The sequence below is a fragment of the Magallana gigas genome, chromosome 1 (genome assembly GCF_963853765.1).
Source record: "Magallana gigas chromosome 1, xbMagGiga1.1, whole genome shotgun sequence".
NCBI classification, from domain to species: domain Eukaryota; kingdom Metazoa; phylum Mollusca; class Bivalvia; order Ostreida; family Ostreidae; genus Magallana; species Magallana gigas.
Window position 1 is genome coordinate 10,140,113 of NC_088853.1, and position 15,017 is coordinate 10,155,129.

Genomic DNA, 15,017 nt, shown 5'->3' on the forward strand with positions numbered 1-15,017 from the left:
AGTGAGGAAACACACGCATATCATTACGTACTTTCCTTCTATCAATTTTCTAATTTATTTTTTCACAATATTGATTTCCGATATGTAATTTAATAGCTTAAATCTTTATACATTTTATGCATCAAATGTTGAAAAAGACTATATGCATATCTCGCCGCCCCCCCCCCCCCCACCCCCCCCCCCCCCAAATTAAAGTTTCATAAAAAGCTTGAAAAATAAGGTGGAAGATAGTTGTAATCACATTGAAAATAAATATGTAAAAGGTTATGACCACAGTGACGTCATAATGTAGAAATGACGTCTTGAAGATTGTTTAATTTGATATATTTATATTTTGTAGCAAAATATGCGTGTTTTCCGATGGGTTTTCGACTTGGAGACATCGAGCGCAGGCTTCCTTTAGTACCATTTTTTAGTATGATGTGTATAATTATATGAACAAAAACAAGCGTTAAAATCGTACTTGAGTAGACATGCGCTCTATACTGCCGACTGCAAATTATAAAAAGAAAATGACGATATTTTCAAATGTTTGCAAAATTGCGGGAATAAGCTCATTTAGGTGACGTTATAGATAAACAGCAAATGAGCGATGCTGACTAAATTTAAGATTAAAGTGATAGGCATCCCCTGTATAATGAATAATAAGAAATGCATTTCTAATGATCAAATAAAATTTGAGAGTCATTCGTAGAAATGTAAGCAAGATACAGGGGTCACAATTTTTAGTTATGTAAACAAGGCTCGTGTCCTGTTTTTGTTTACATACGTGCAATATACCAGTAAAAATCTTTTTCCAGCATATTTGTCTATCTTTTTATTTATTTTAAGCATAAATTAACAAATTCTAATGTTTAAAACATTCGTTTTAGGTTTAAAACTGAAAATTTCACTTCAGCATTTAAAATGTAAACAAACGCTTTGTTTATATAGCGAAGAGTTTCAAGCTCTGTAACTCGCTTATAACTCAACAAATGACTATAACATTTCGGTTGCCTATTAAAAATGCCTTTCTGACACTGGATGAAATATCTGGTTTCAGCGCTGCGGAAACCCTTTGGAAACTCTGCGGAAACTTAAGGTTACTTTAAGTTTCCAACAGGTTTGAGCACGGAAACTTCAAGTTTCATTAAGTTTCCGCAGTGCTGAAACTTAGGCTGTCCATGAATCCAAATGGTTTCCGCAACGGAAACTTACTGAAACTTGAAGTTTCTGCATAGTTTCAATCTCCATATACGTTTGGGATACATATTGTTTACAAATGGTTTCCGCGACGGAAACTTACTGAAACTTGAAGTTTCTGCATAGTTTCAACCTCCATATACAATTGGGAAACATATTGTTTACAAAGGGTTTCCGCAACTGAAACTTACTGAAACTTTTTATATTTTTGCTTTCACAAAAGCTGAGCAAGGTTTCTACTTTATGTAAAAACAAAACAATTTCAAGCAGTTCCAAATTTATTTTGTTCAAAAATCTGAAATTGTTTCCAATAATAAATAAAATACAGCCAAGATACAATAATGGAGAAACATCCATATGGCAATTCCCTTATTAGGGACTTTTATTTAAAAAATGATAAAATTGCACAAGAAAAAAAACTCCCACAGAAATCTTTACATTTGTATTTTTTTTTCATTTCGATTAAATGCCTATCAAATCTCCCTTTAAAAATGCAACAAAGATCTTACTTTTTTAAAAATATGAATGCAATTTACAAAATAACTGCACGTACATGAATAAACAAAGAAAACTTCACTGTTACATGAACATGATACACATGTCTCAATTTGTTTTGAACTACAATGAATATGTACACCATAAAATATTTTTGAAAAGTCTAAAGTATCCATCTTTAAAAAAAAAAATACACTACAAGATAGTAGTTGACTATAGAGGTATGACCCAGATTTGATTTGAATATGTCAATAAATTCCAAAATGAGGTCAAAGTGACCCACTTACAAGTTGGGATAAACCTTTTCTTTGTTAGTAATATAATCTAATGTTTTACAATAGAACAGGATTTGATATCATTTTTTTGATAATCCATTAAGTCCAAAGTGAAATTTTCATTTCCACCCATGATGTACCAACTGATCAGATTTTAATATCATAAGCCTGTCAGTATTTAATAGATGACCCAGAGGGAGATATGAAAAGCTTGTTGACCAATAAAAAGCTAACAATGGAGCAGTCTGTCAAATCATGTGCAAAAATATGATGTACACATTTAATTAATTATGCTGATTGTAACACACTTCATTCCTGATGAATATTCTTCTTTACATACGGTTTACCTTCCTACATTTCACTACTTTACCTACATTAATATTTTTAAATCCAAGACATGAAGTAAAATATACATTGTTTATATATGACAAGTATTACTACATGTACATGTACTTGCTTTTTGTAGCATGAATGTATAAAATACAAAGTATCACACAGATCATTCACCTTACAATTCTCATCAATACCAGCATTTGACTTATGATATAAAAGCTAATTCCAATTATATATTAGTTACATAACACAGATTAAAATAAAACCCACATGGAAACAACTTTCCATCCAAGTAATTTTGTTATATAAAAATTGTAATACATGGGGTATATGTTGTCTTTATATACATGTATTTTCATATACGACATAATTGAATATTGTTTGGTGTATTTTATCATTTCTATGACCCATGCATTCATCTCCTAATGCAGTGTTTTTACATTTAAGATTGGTTTCTTAATTTTTCATATATTGCTGCAAATAAAAACTAAGTTATCAATAAATGTTTAAACAAAGAAAATGGAAAAAAAAAGTAGTTAACACTTATCAACTTGGAGGTGTGAGGATATATGTTACATGGAGTCTAATATTTTATGCAATATTTGCAAATATAACAAATTATTTAAGAAAATGAAAGTTAATATCTGCAAGGTCTAATCAATCATTTAATAAGTCAAAACCATGTGATTTTCTAAGATTCTAGCTTACAGACAGACATTGTAAAATACTGGTATTTGATCATATAAAAAAAGTTCTTTTATAGTTTATAGGTTTTTTGAAATGAGAATACTTTACAATTAAAAAGTCTTGTTCTGCAGAGGTTTAGTCGGGTCGTAGAGATGTGTCCATTCGAATCAATAAGGAGTGTCCTTGGCTGTTGTTGATGTAACCCGAGTCGTAGTTTATGGAAATAGGCCTTTTTGGGGGACTTTCGAGCATTGTCCAGACCGATGAAGCACTCATATGATCACATCATGGCTACAGCAGACTTAGTAGTTCTGGACAGTGGTAGCATTAAAATTCTTCTTCTTGCAATGAACTTGTTCCTTTCACTGGGCTGTACTTTATGTCTGTTTTATTTATCTTAAACATGAATAATAAAGTTTCATTTAGATTTTTAAACAATAAACATAAGTCATTCAGCCTAACATGTAATAAAAGCATTCTGAATAAAATTCTGAATACAGAAGCTACTATGCAGTTGCCAGTTGCTGTTTAAACTATGTCATATAATGACTACAGTAGTATCTGGTCTAAAATGTTTCATTTTATGTTTGAAGCTATGTTATTTTCATTTTGATTCAATTATTGTTTGTTGAACAATGGAAAAACTTATCAACAATAAGTGTGTTTCACCCACCCCCCCCCTCCCCCCATCAACCTCCTTTTCAAGAACTTAGACCTGGATTTCCCAAAAATTACTACAGTAAATTATAAACATCCAACACATGTATAAGTTAATGGTGAAAATAATCAATTTCAAAGCAATACCTTGCGTTCCCATCGTCCAGCTGGTCAAAACATTCACCCGAATCACCGAACAGAGGATGCAACTAATCACCGGAAACATTGACTTTATATGCTGTCAATGCTGAAAAAGAAAAACGTGAAAGATTTCATTTTCCGGATTTAATTAATAAAAAAATTTCGTTACATTTGGAGTTTGTAAATTGTATAATGTGCGAAAGATTCACTGTTCGTCTTGTTTACCAACCAAGCATTCATATATTAGGGACGTTTATATCATTATATATGTGTATACCCTGGATAATCTTGATTATCATGCATATAAATTTGGTTAATGGTTAACTTGGCCAAAACGTATATTTAACAGAGATACGGTAATAAAAATTAAAACGCCGAACCAAGTTTGAAAAAATGACGCCATCTTGATTTGATGGCGCGAGATCTCGTTTACAAATGAGAGATAAATTAGAGCCTTGAAAATGTTATTGGGAGTATCTATATTGTGAATTAAGTTACCTTGACATGAGTTCTTCGTTCCTGCATTATCTCCTTCTTGTAGAGGCTATTAATGCTTCTCAATTCTCCATTTTACAACAGCACCTTCTTGTCCATTTTAACCTTCGCTCGGAATCATAAAGTGCGCCAATACTGACCAATCAGAACCCGCTAAATCTTGGAAAAGTGCATCTTGGGATAGTTTAAAATGAATAATGTTTAATCAAAATTATCATTTTTTACCGAATAGTATACTTATACATGTATATTTATTTTAAATAAGAACTGTCGGAGTCAGTATTTCCTGGTTAAATACGACAAAGTATTGGCGTGTGTTTGTTACAATTGTATTTGTAACACGTGATTAACCAAAAAAAAAAATGGCCGACCGTTTGTTTACAAAAGTTTTAATGAGACATATGTATCAGATTTTGTCTTTAACTATATTTTATTTACATGTACTGATGATTTTGCCAAACTAAATATGATAGAGCCATATATAGTTTACTGACAAGTTAGTCTTGACTTGTCCAATTTTCACCGCGATTCTAAGCACGGTCATATTCTTATTCAAAATATAGAGGTGTGAAAATATTATGTTCATCACAAAGCAGGTTCTGCATGAACACACAGAAATCACAAATATAATTAGATGTCGATCAATTAACGGGGTCCGGTTAACAGCGTTCACCCGTACGGTGAATTTACAACTACGATGAATTGATGGCAATTATTTTACAGTTACACATGTGCACTGATTGGTCATGCGATGAACAGTACGTTAAGAATACTTATGAAATTAAAATACAAACGCGTTAAACAAGCCGGGAAGTAAGACGTACACGTCGGACTGATATATAAACAAAATATAATTTTAATTAATTTGGTATACTTTCTATATCAAATGTATACGAATGTATAATCAAATTTTAAAAATGGGATTAAAATCACGTGCTGGATTTTAAACTGATTTTGTAATATAACGTATAACTTCAGTAAAATTATAAATAATGCTTATTATATCTTATAACAGAAACATGTGCATGTTTCATAAACATGTATCAATATCTGTGTTTACAGTACAGAAAGTACATACAAAGTATAGAAATGCACGAATCACATAGGCGTCGAACCGGGGGGGGGGGGGGGGGCTTAGTGCAAAGTTAGACTTAACCAATAGGCATATAGCCCCCCCCCCCCCACACACACACACTTTTTCTCGCCGGAAATGTAATTGTTCGAAAGATTGAGAAGTTGGAGTAATAGGCATACTAGCCCCCCCCCCCCCCCCCCCCCCCCGACACGGATTAGGAATTTCATGATTTTGGGAAAAAAAATTTTGGTAGGGAAATTAATTCTCGGAAGTATATAGTATAGGTATAACCCCCCCCCCCCACGGATTAAGATATTTCTGAGGATTAGTCTAGCCCCCCCCCCCCCCCCTTTCAATTTGCTTCCGACGCCAGTGAATCATGATACAGTCATACATGTAGTAAAGTCTGAAATGCATGTAAATATTTAAACAATTATTATATCAGACTCAAACTCCAAGTGGGTTTTACTTGTTATTATCAACTGTAGAATTTTAAAAAAAAAATTCCTGTGTACATGTGTTGGCGTGGTATTAAAAAAGAAATGAATTAGCTCTAAACTTCAGGTTGTACGAATATTTGGTACGATTTGTAAAAATTTACAACGACTTTACCTTAATTTGTTTGCTTAATTAGTTACTGAACCTCAAGGTTCATGCAAATGATAACTAAATGATTTAAGAAGGAGTCTTACAAAATAGGTATATTAATTTATTTTACTAAATAATTATAATTTACTTATCAGTTTTACTAACTCAGGTACACACAAATTGAAAAAAAATTCCCGCCGGGCTCCAGTTATAAACTCACGCTTCGTACTGTGTATATGTTATGTAACAGTCTTTTGTTCACTCCTGACAGAAAAAACCCTGCAATCCACACAGAATATACAGGAAAATCACAGAGGAGGTCACCTGGACAAAGAATGTATACACATGTATACACGTGCACGAGTACCTAAGATTAATGATTTCATCATATGCATTAAACAAGATCAGACATCAGTTTTTCTTTTCAAATTCAATTAATTACTTAGTAAGGTTCTTAATCGCCTTATTTTCACATTTGAAGATAGTTACATGTATACAAATAGTTTCAGTCACGCTGAAACCTTACTATACATTTTAGTATGTACGGATTCATTATCATTAGGCTAGAATTAAACTTAAACCTGTTGAAAATAAATGATATCACTATTAAACTCAAATCAATTTTAGTAATAGTTTCAGCAATGCGTAAACCATTTGGAATCTTAACTTAAAGTTTCAGCATACTGAAACCTAGCGGAAATGTTCTGAAACTGATTAATATTTCCATAATAATTTACACAACTTTTCACATGATTCAAATTTAGTTTCCGCATTGCGGAAACCATCAGGAATCTTAACTTAAAGTTTCAGCATACTGAAACCTAGCGGAAATGTTCTGAAACTGATTGATATTTCCATAATAATTTACACAACTATTCACACGATTCAAATTTAGTTTCCGCATTGCGGAAACCATCAGGAATCTTAAACTAAAGTTTCTGCTGACTGAAACCTAACGGATACTTGCTGAATCGATATAATGGTTTCCGCATTGCGGAAACTATACATGAAACTTCAACTTCAAGTTTCAGCAAGGTTTCCATATAGTTTCAGTTTTGCTGAAACTTGATTTTTCATCCAGTGTGAAGCATTGTAAATATAAGAATTGGGGGAAAAAAATTGACCAAAAGCGTGACCATTTCCCTTTAAGTGGTTGTTTATAATACGGTTATCTTTCTTTATTTGAGAATAAAACTTCATTTCAGGTTTTAACATTTTCTTTCTGAATGATTTTCAGGACTAAGGGACAATGTCAACTTTACTTTCAGTTTAAAAAGATATGTGATCTCAAATTTCCAAAATAAAGCTACCCTTGGGCTATTTTTAAAACAAAAAGGTGTTGATCATTGTTTGAATACCAAAAAATGCTCAAACAAGAATTGTTTAAAGCGCTTTTGTTTTCATAACAACATTAAATCTAGCCGTAATTAACTGTAATAGCAACATTTACTATATGGGTCAGCCTCCGTCATCCAATTGATTGTTTTTTACGTCACAAAGGAAAACGCGACGTATTTTTTTTTTGTCCGATGCAATTCATGGATAAAGTCAAACGTTACGAATTCGACGTATTTTGCGACGATTGATTGAAATACCGGTATTTCTTTTGTGCAGATTGGTATCTTCACAGATTCATGTAATGATATGATTTGTTAATAAAATAAGAAGTTACACAATCAAAATGAATCCCAAAGAATATTTTTAGTTGAAATTCGGTTATTTAGCGCCTAATGCCACAAAAGTTAAATTTATTGCACATGTTTATTGTGTAAAATAATACCAACCTACAATATTGATCCTCATTGTAATATCAAATGCATCATTCTCTTACCTAATTTTCGTTTTTAAATCGCAATGGAGCATGTTCTAATATTTTTTTCTCAAAATTTATTAGAATTTGTGGAATTTAAGGCATTAAATGATCTAAGGACCATCTTCGATTTCGTCATGACAGCTGTGTCTAAACCTCAAAGGGTAAAGCTGAAAGTATTTGCACATAAAGCTCTGCAAACTTTAACGTACGCTAATATTATACGAAAACGGAAATACTTATTTATGAGTTCAGAGTATTTGTAAAGCAAACAGCTTATTCATGTATTTTGAAAAACATTGACAAATACATGTTCATGCGTTTAATTACCAGTTGCAGTATTTTTCGGTATAATTGTACATATGTAGAAGGAGCATTAAAACATTTTCTTCAATTGTCTTAATTTCATAATTATCAAGTGATCATATAAGTAACATGTATCGAACGTCTTGTCCCAGATGAACGTTAACTCTAAACAAAAAATTGAAATACGTTCATTGGAATGGTATGAGACAACTATATGTTATTGAACAATGCTTAAAATCCGTGCTTGGTTAAGTTTTTAGAAAAAGGTTAATTGTTAGAGCTAGTTTTATCAGGCGGTGCAATCATTTTTTTTTATAGGTCTTGTAAATCCTTCATTTCGTTTACAATAACATTCATTTTTTTGTTCTAGAAATTTTCTACTTTACAAAACAACATTTCATTTAACATGCTCCAAGAAAAACACATTCACTTTGCATTTCTATGGTTTAATAAAAGTTACAAATGATCTGCTGATTCAAAATGAAAGACCTGTATTACATTTTGTCTAACGTCCATCTTCCCAAAAAGTGTCTTTAAAAATTCTTTCACATTTTTTTCGTCAATTTCCATAGGTCAGCGGTTTTTTTTTACTTGATGGTATCACATTTGACTTTTTTATGTTGCATGACAACTAATTCAAACAGAACAATAATTATTCTCAATGATTAACCTGAAAATGACCTAGTTGCTTCAAGATCTTTGTAAAAAAAATATTAGTTATTACTGTTGCGCTGAATGCGCCGTTTCTAACGCGGGCATCGCCAATTTATACAATACAATCAGATATGTCGTAAAAACGTGTAATAATTCTTTTCTTTCCTTAAGGTCAGGCAATAAAGCCCCAAAATAAAAGACCGGCGAGTACTTAAAATATGATATTTTCATACCTGTTAACCTTTCAAAGCTGCTATGTGGGAGAATCTCCCCCTTACCAACTTGGCTAAGGGGGAGATTTTGGGTAAAAGACGTTTTTTCACGTGAAATGCAAATATATATTAAAAATACTGTTAAATACCTTATTTTACCATTGTAATTAATGCATTTGCAATCATTTTAAATTTTATTATTTCTATGACTACCAGTGTGCAATTACAACTTGTGTTGCTGTACATGTTCAGAAAACTATTATTTTGTTTGCAAGGTACAATACAAGAAGTCAATAGTGCCTTTTTTATATTAAGTCTTCTTATTGTTCAGTATTGAACCATCACTGCATGCTGACATCTAGGGTAATTAAACACAGAAAATTTATTTTGCTTATTTTGAATTTGCAGAGAAATGCAGTTAAGAAAATACCAGAAAATAATATTCATTAAAATTATTTTTTGCCTTATATATAGGATAGATTTTTAATTCACAAAACAAGATGTATTTCTCCAGTATCATTTTAAAAATGACCTCTGTTGTAATGTCTATAGCATCCCTGTAATTCATAGTACCGGTACTATAAACTTTAAAAACTCTTGTGAAATGCTTTTACACTTTTGCCTCGGGCTTCACTTTATTGGTAGCTTGTATAAACACTCAGTGTTCCAAACTCACTTTGATTTTTACCGACCGTGCTGGCCAGACAGAATTAGTCACGACTCACTGCACGTGGCTTGGGTGCTTTACCTGTGCACCTGTTAAGTGACACCACTGGCTGTTATTGTTTTCTTTGGTGTTACAGAGTAAAATCAAGATGTTTTAAGCTTTCACTTATTTTTTTTCATAAGGCCTATGCATAACTATTTAAATTAAGTCAAAACCGGAAGTAATCGTAAAAAGTAAACTGGGCTATAACATGTCATACTATGATCACGGTAGACAGTACTTGGATGGATTTTGATATATTCAAGCAACACAGCAGCTTTTTGAGATCAAAATCAGAGAAAATCCCGCAGTGGTTGTTAGAATTTGCATGTAAAGATTCAGAAGGGGGGGGGGGGGGGGTATGGGGAAGACAATACGATTGAGGGAGAAATTTGTCTCCCGCGCGGTAGATAGGTTGGATGCGGGGGATCTTAGATTTTTAGGTCGTTTTGCGGGAGTCTCCCGCGCAATGCGGGAGGGTTAACAGGTATGTATTTTTTTCTTTTTATATGTATTTATTAATTACTTTTATACTTAGTTAAATAAATCGAGGCTTAAGTTGAACGATAGAGAGTTCTCGTTCATTTAGCCGAACTTTTAAAAATATATACAATGTTACTGGCACATTTAACATGACAATAGTTTTGAATACGAACTTACCTGTACCAAGTAGAGTAAGTCTTTATTTTATCTAATATTTCTTACGAAATCGCTATTATAATTATCACATAGGTCCCCGCATATGTTCTTAGTAGATCATCTATGTCTTATAAACAGTTTTTTTTTTTTTAAAGCAAACAATTTGATGTCCTGAATAATATGGTGATTGAAACAAAGTTCCAACGTTTTACAGAATAAGCAATTTTGTCAAGATATAAAAAAAAATTATTAACTCATACACACATTTACCTGTACGATTTAATATATTTTTTTTTCCGAACTATCAGTTGATCTACAATATTAGAGGAAATTTTAAATGTCAATAAACTACATGCTATAAAAAACACTTACGACCCCCCCCCCTTCCCCACCCTTTGTATGTAACAGGCTGAAACATATGGACAGATGATGTCGGGAAGCAAACAATTTATATTTCAATTATATTTCAATGTTTAACCGGTTTATAGCAATAGTGTACTCATTAGAACAATGTTTACCATAGATAACTAAGAATAATCTACAGTTTAGTTTAATTGTCCATACAATCACAACCAACAGGTCACAACCAATATATTAAGGATCTAATGACAGTTGTAAAAACAAGTAAAGCATCGGTCTAAATTAAAATTATGTTTTTGTGAGTCTGATAGAATGCTTAGCTTTCAAACAATATAATAAATATATCATAATATCATTGATTAAAACATTTGTCACACTTTCCAAAGTATAATTTTAGACAAATTTACAGCTCAAAATAAAAAAAGCAATTGAAACTATACATTCCATAATAAGTCAAAAATGCTCTTAATTTACAAACATACATTTAAGTGAGTTTTGCCTATAGTATAAACTTAAAATTAGGTATTTTAAAAGGACATCGACCTCCTTTTTACTAGCTCAATTTAACGCGTACATTTAAACCCTGTGGTGATTCTTTCATTCATATTTGATGTTTTATGGCCCAAACAGTCTTTTTATCTTCGACCTGGTTATTGTCAAAAAGATAGTAATTGCCATTTTTATTGTTATGTGTTGCTAATAAAATTTCACATATTAACATCTTCATTATTGCATCTCATTAGATACAAAAGAACACATATTTTGTCGGTCACCCTCTGATCCTATCATTGATGTTTTTATTTACAAAGAGTTAAGCCACAACAGGGTAGAATATGGATATATCTTGTGATAATAAAAAGAGAGAGAGAGAGAGTTACATCAAAGAGAGTGGAGGTGTTTTCGTAATCTGAAAGCTGACTTTTGAAACGTAACAAACGTTACCTCTTGGTAAGTTAACATTACTAATTCTAATAATTTTGATTAATAATTCAACATTTCATTAACAGTGAATTCTATAATTTTGCCAAATTAAAACAATAGCTCATGCACAGTAAGAGTGAATGATTTTGTGAGATATCAACTTTTTAATAGATAAGAATAACATGAATATGTTCACTGTTTTTATCCCTTTATATTGTGAACATAAGTACAAGTTTATTAATGTAAACTTTACTATAATTTGTAGTTGCCATACCAGATAGTACACTGTACATACCATAGAGTTATAATACTGTACAAGAGCGCATTCCCATAGAATGGTATGTTTAACTGTGGTTTATGATTTAGAATAATATAGTGATGTCTTTATCTGTTTATAGACATTACAGATGAATACCATTGTAAACCTACTTTTAGATACATGAATTAATACATAATGTAATTCATACCTGTGTAATGGATTAATGTAAAGAGTTGTTCCCCTTTAGCGCAACTTGCTCCTATTGTAATATTTTTATGCCGTATATTTATATTGTTGTTATTCAATGTAGGGCTATTCATTTGTTTATTATCTATACGAATAAGTACTGGAGATGCCCAAAACCCGAACAGGCGTTGTTTGATTTCTATAATTTTCAACAAATATACCCCCTGTTACATTTGTTTATCTCATACGTGTGTACAGTATATTTTCTGTCTATGTTTACATTTAATTTTGTTCAAACAATTAATAAATTTTCTATCATTTAAATTGTGTGCTTCATCAAATACTGATTCCGATTACCTTGAAGTCATTAATTTTCCATTGGCTATTGACAAAAAAAGAGATGCCTGACCATCCAATGGGCTCAGCCAGTTGCAGGTCTCACCCGATGTCCGAGGTTATGTGTGCTGCTTTTACACAGCCGAATGGTCTCAGTGAGAGTTACCGAGTTAAATAAATAAAAAAAAATGCTTATCAAAACATGATCGTGTAAGTTTAAGTTTATTTAGGTTTGGTACGTAAAGTTGAAACTTGTATGGAAGCTTCATCAGGTAGTGTAAATTCAAAGTTGTGAAAATCATGATCCCCGGGGGCACATGTAGGTTGGGGCCACAATGGGGGGTCGAAGTTTTACATAGGAATATATAGAGTAAATCTTTACAAATCTTCTCGGAAACTAATTAGCCAGGAAAGCTGAAACTTGTATGGAAGCATTCTCAGGTAGAGTAGATTCACAGTTGTGAACATTTTGACCTCCGGATATAGGATGGGGCCACAATGGGGGACAACGTTTTACATAGGAGTATATAGAGTAAATCTTTAAAAATCTTCTTCTCAGAAACTAATAAGCCAGATGATTCTTTATAATTGTTAAGACTTCGACTCCAGGACAATTCTTCGGCCTCACAAGAAGGTTCAGAGTTTAATGTAGCTTTATATTCCATATATAAACAATTGTTAAGGATCTTTTTGAGAACTGCAATACTCAACATGTTATATGACTATAAAATCATCCTGTTAGAAAAGGGACTAATGATTATAAACATAAGAATATCCAGGGGGGAATGGATTTTTATTTATACAGGATCTACATGTTGTACATTGTCCAGATAGTTTGTATCATGACTCCATTAAGCTGGTTTTATCATACCTATTGTTCCTCAGGTGAGCGATGTGGCCCATGGGCCTCTTGTTTAAAGAATATTTGAAACTATTACATAAACTGTGTTCAACAAATATTTTCCAAAAACATTTTCTTCCTTTCTTTTTCAAAAAACGTTTTATATACAGGCTGTCAATCACAACACGTTTTTATAACAAGGCAGAACTGAAAGTTTAGTCATTATAATCGTTTGACACCACATCACATATATTTTCAACTCGCAGCAACAACGGAAGATCTACTCGTGTCTTTGCCACGAGCTTTGCTCCAGTTTATATACTTATATTGATACTTAATTTCAAACACTCAATTAAATACTAATGAAATGCATACATTATTTTGCAGTTTTTAAGTGGAACAAAAGATTGACCGATAAGTGCAGATTTGACATAATTTACAAATTTACAAAATTTACGATGTACTGTTGAGTTTCGGTGGGATCTCAAATTTAGAATGAGCTTTTGATCTAGTTGTAGGCTATTGCGAGGTGGCTTACAGGTGCGTCTAATTTCGTTAATTAATGTTATTCTTGTTGAAAAATCCGAACTATTGTATCAAAATTTTCAAATAATTGACAATACCTACTTAAGAATCATATTTCTGAAATATTGCCTCAGAGTCTCAAGCGATTCAGTACGATATTGCACCATTAGATACAATACAATATTACATCATTATCACATCATTCATAACAATATATTGATTATCATACGATGAAATACAACTCAATTAAATATGACACATGTAACAATGTCATTTTATACGTTACGAGGGTTGTCCCAAAATAGCGTAGACAAGTGGCGTTATTCAGTTAATCGAAGACAAAGGAAGATGAAATTTGTGCCACAAAGGGTTCAAGAAATTTGCATTCAAATAATGTTTTAAAATCAAATATTGTTTGAGATTAAATAAGTGAAATAAAAACATGTTAGATCAGAAATTCGACATGCGGCGCAATGTCAAAAACAAAAAGGTAATATCAACATAATGTGATGAAAATTGCGAGGAAAAGAACTTTTCGAATGAAAAAATTCAAATAAAACATACATTGATATTTGATAATAATTCTATTATCTACTTCGAAAATGTTTTGGCTAAAACAAAACTTTTAAATATTTTATAGCACGTTTTGTGACAAGTTGAAAAGTTAACTCGTAATAAAATGACGATGTCAGCGTTTAAGGCGGCGCAGCAGTAACTGATACAATTTTGTAAATACCATCAAAGAAATCCTAAGTGGCTTTGGAAGTAAACGAAATTAACAAAATCGATTAAAAATGCGTTTTGTGAATGAATAGTTAATCAACATTGAAATTATTTGAACAAGTATGATAACAATAAGTGGAAAAAAGAAACCCCGAAAGATATCAATGGACGTCAAATGCTGAACGACACACTTCGGCAATACGGACGTTAGACAACAAGTAATACAGGGCAAGTTTGATGCCAACAGATCGTTTGTACTAAGAAAATATTTAAAAAAAAAAACAACCTAGAAATACATGTTGAATGTGCACTCAGGTTTTCTTGTTCAAAGATAATATATATATAAGACTTTTTCGGAAATAAAACGTAAATGTTATCGTAAACGATGTGGAGGGCTTAGCAACAACGTAAAACTGGAAATTTTCGACGTCGCACATAGCGCCGCCAGACAAAACTTGTTGTTACTTATTATTCATTTTCTCGAGAAATAAATAAAGTACAGATTTGAATTTTTCAGTATCGTTTGCCAAAGAGTAATTGAAGAAAACATAGAAGTCTAATAAAATTGCAGTGAACAGATTATAAATTATGTGTCCTGTCTACGCTATTTT

At 32.0% G+C, this 15,017-nt stretch overlaps 1 long non-coding RNA gene across 1 annotated transcript; it reads right to left on the reverse strand.

The window, feature by feature from the left end:
* Nucleotides 1–1,126: 1,126 nt before the first annotated feature.
* On the reverse strand, nt 1,127–4,618 carry LOC136274847 (uncharacterized). Its single transcript, XR_010713271.1, has 3 exons — nt 4,269–4,618; nt 3,777–3,876; nt 1,127–3,368 (listed from the first exon to the last, which is right to left on the reverse strand). It is a non-coding gene; the product is annotated as an uncharacterized lncRNA (long non-coding RNA).
* Between the last annotated feature and the right edge of the window lie 10,399 nt (nt 4,619–15,017).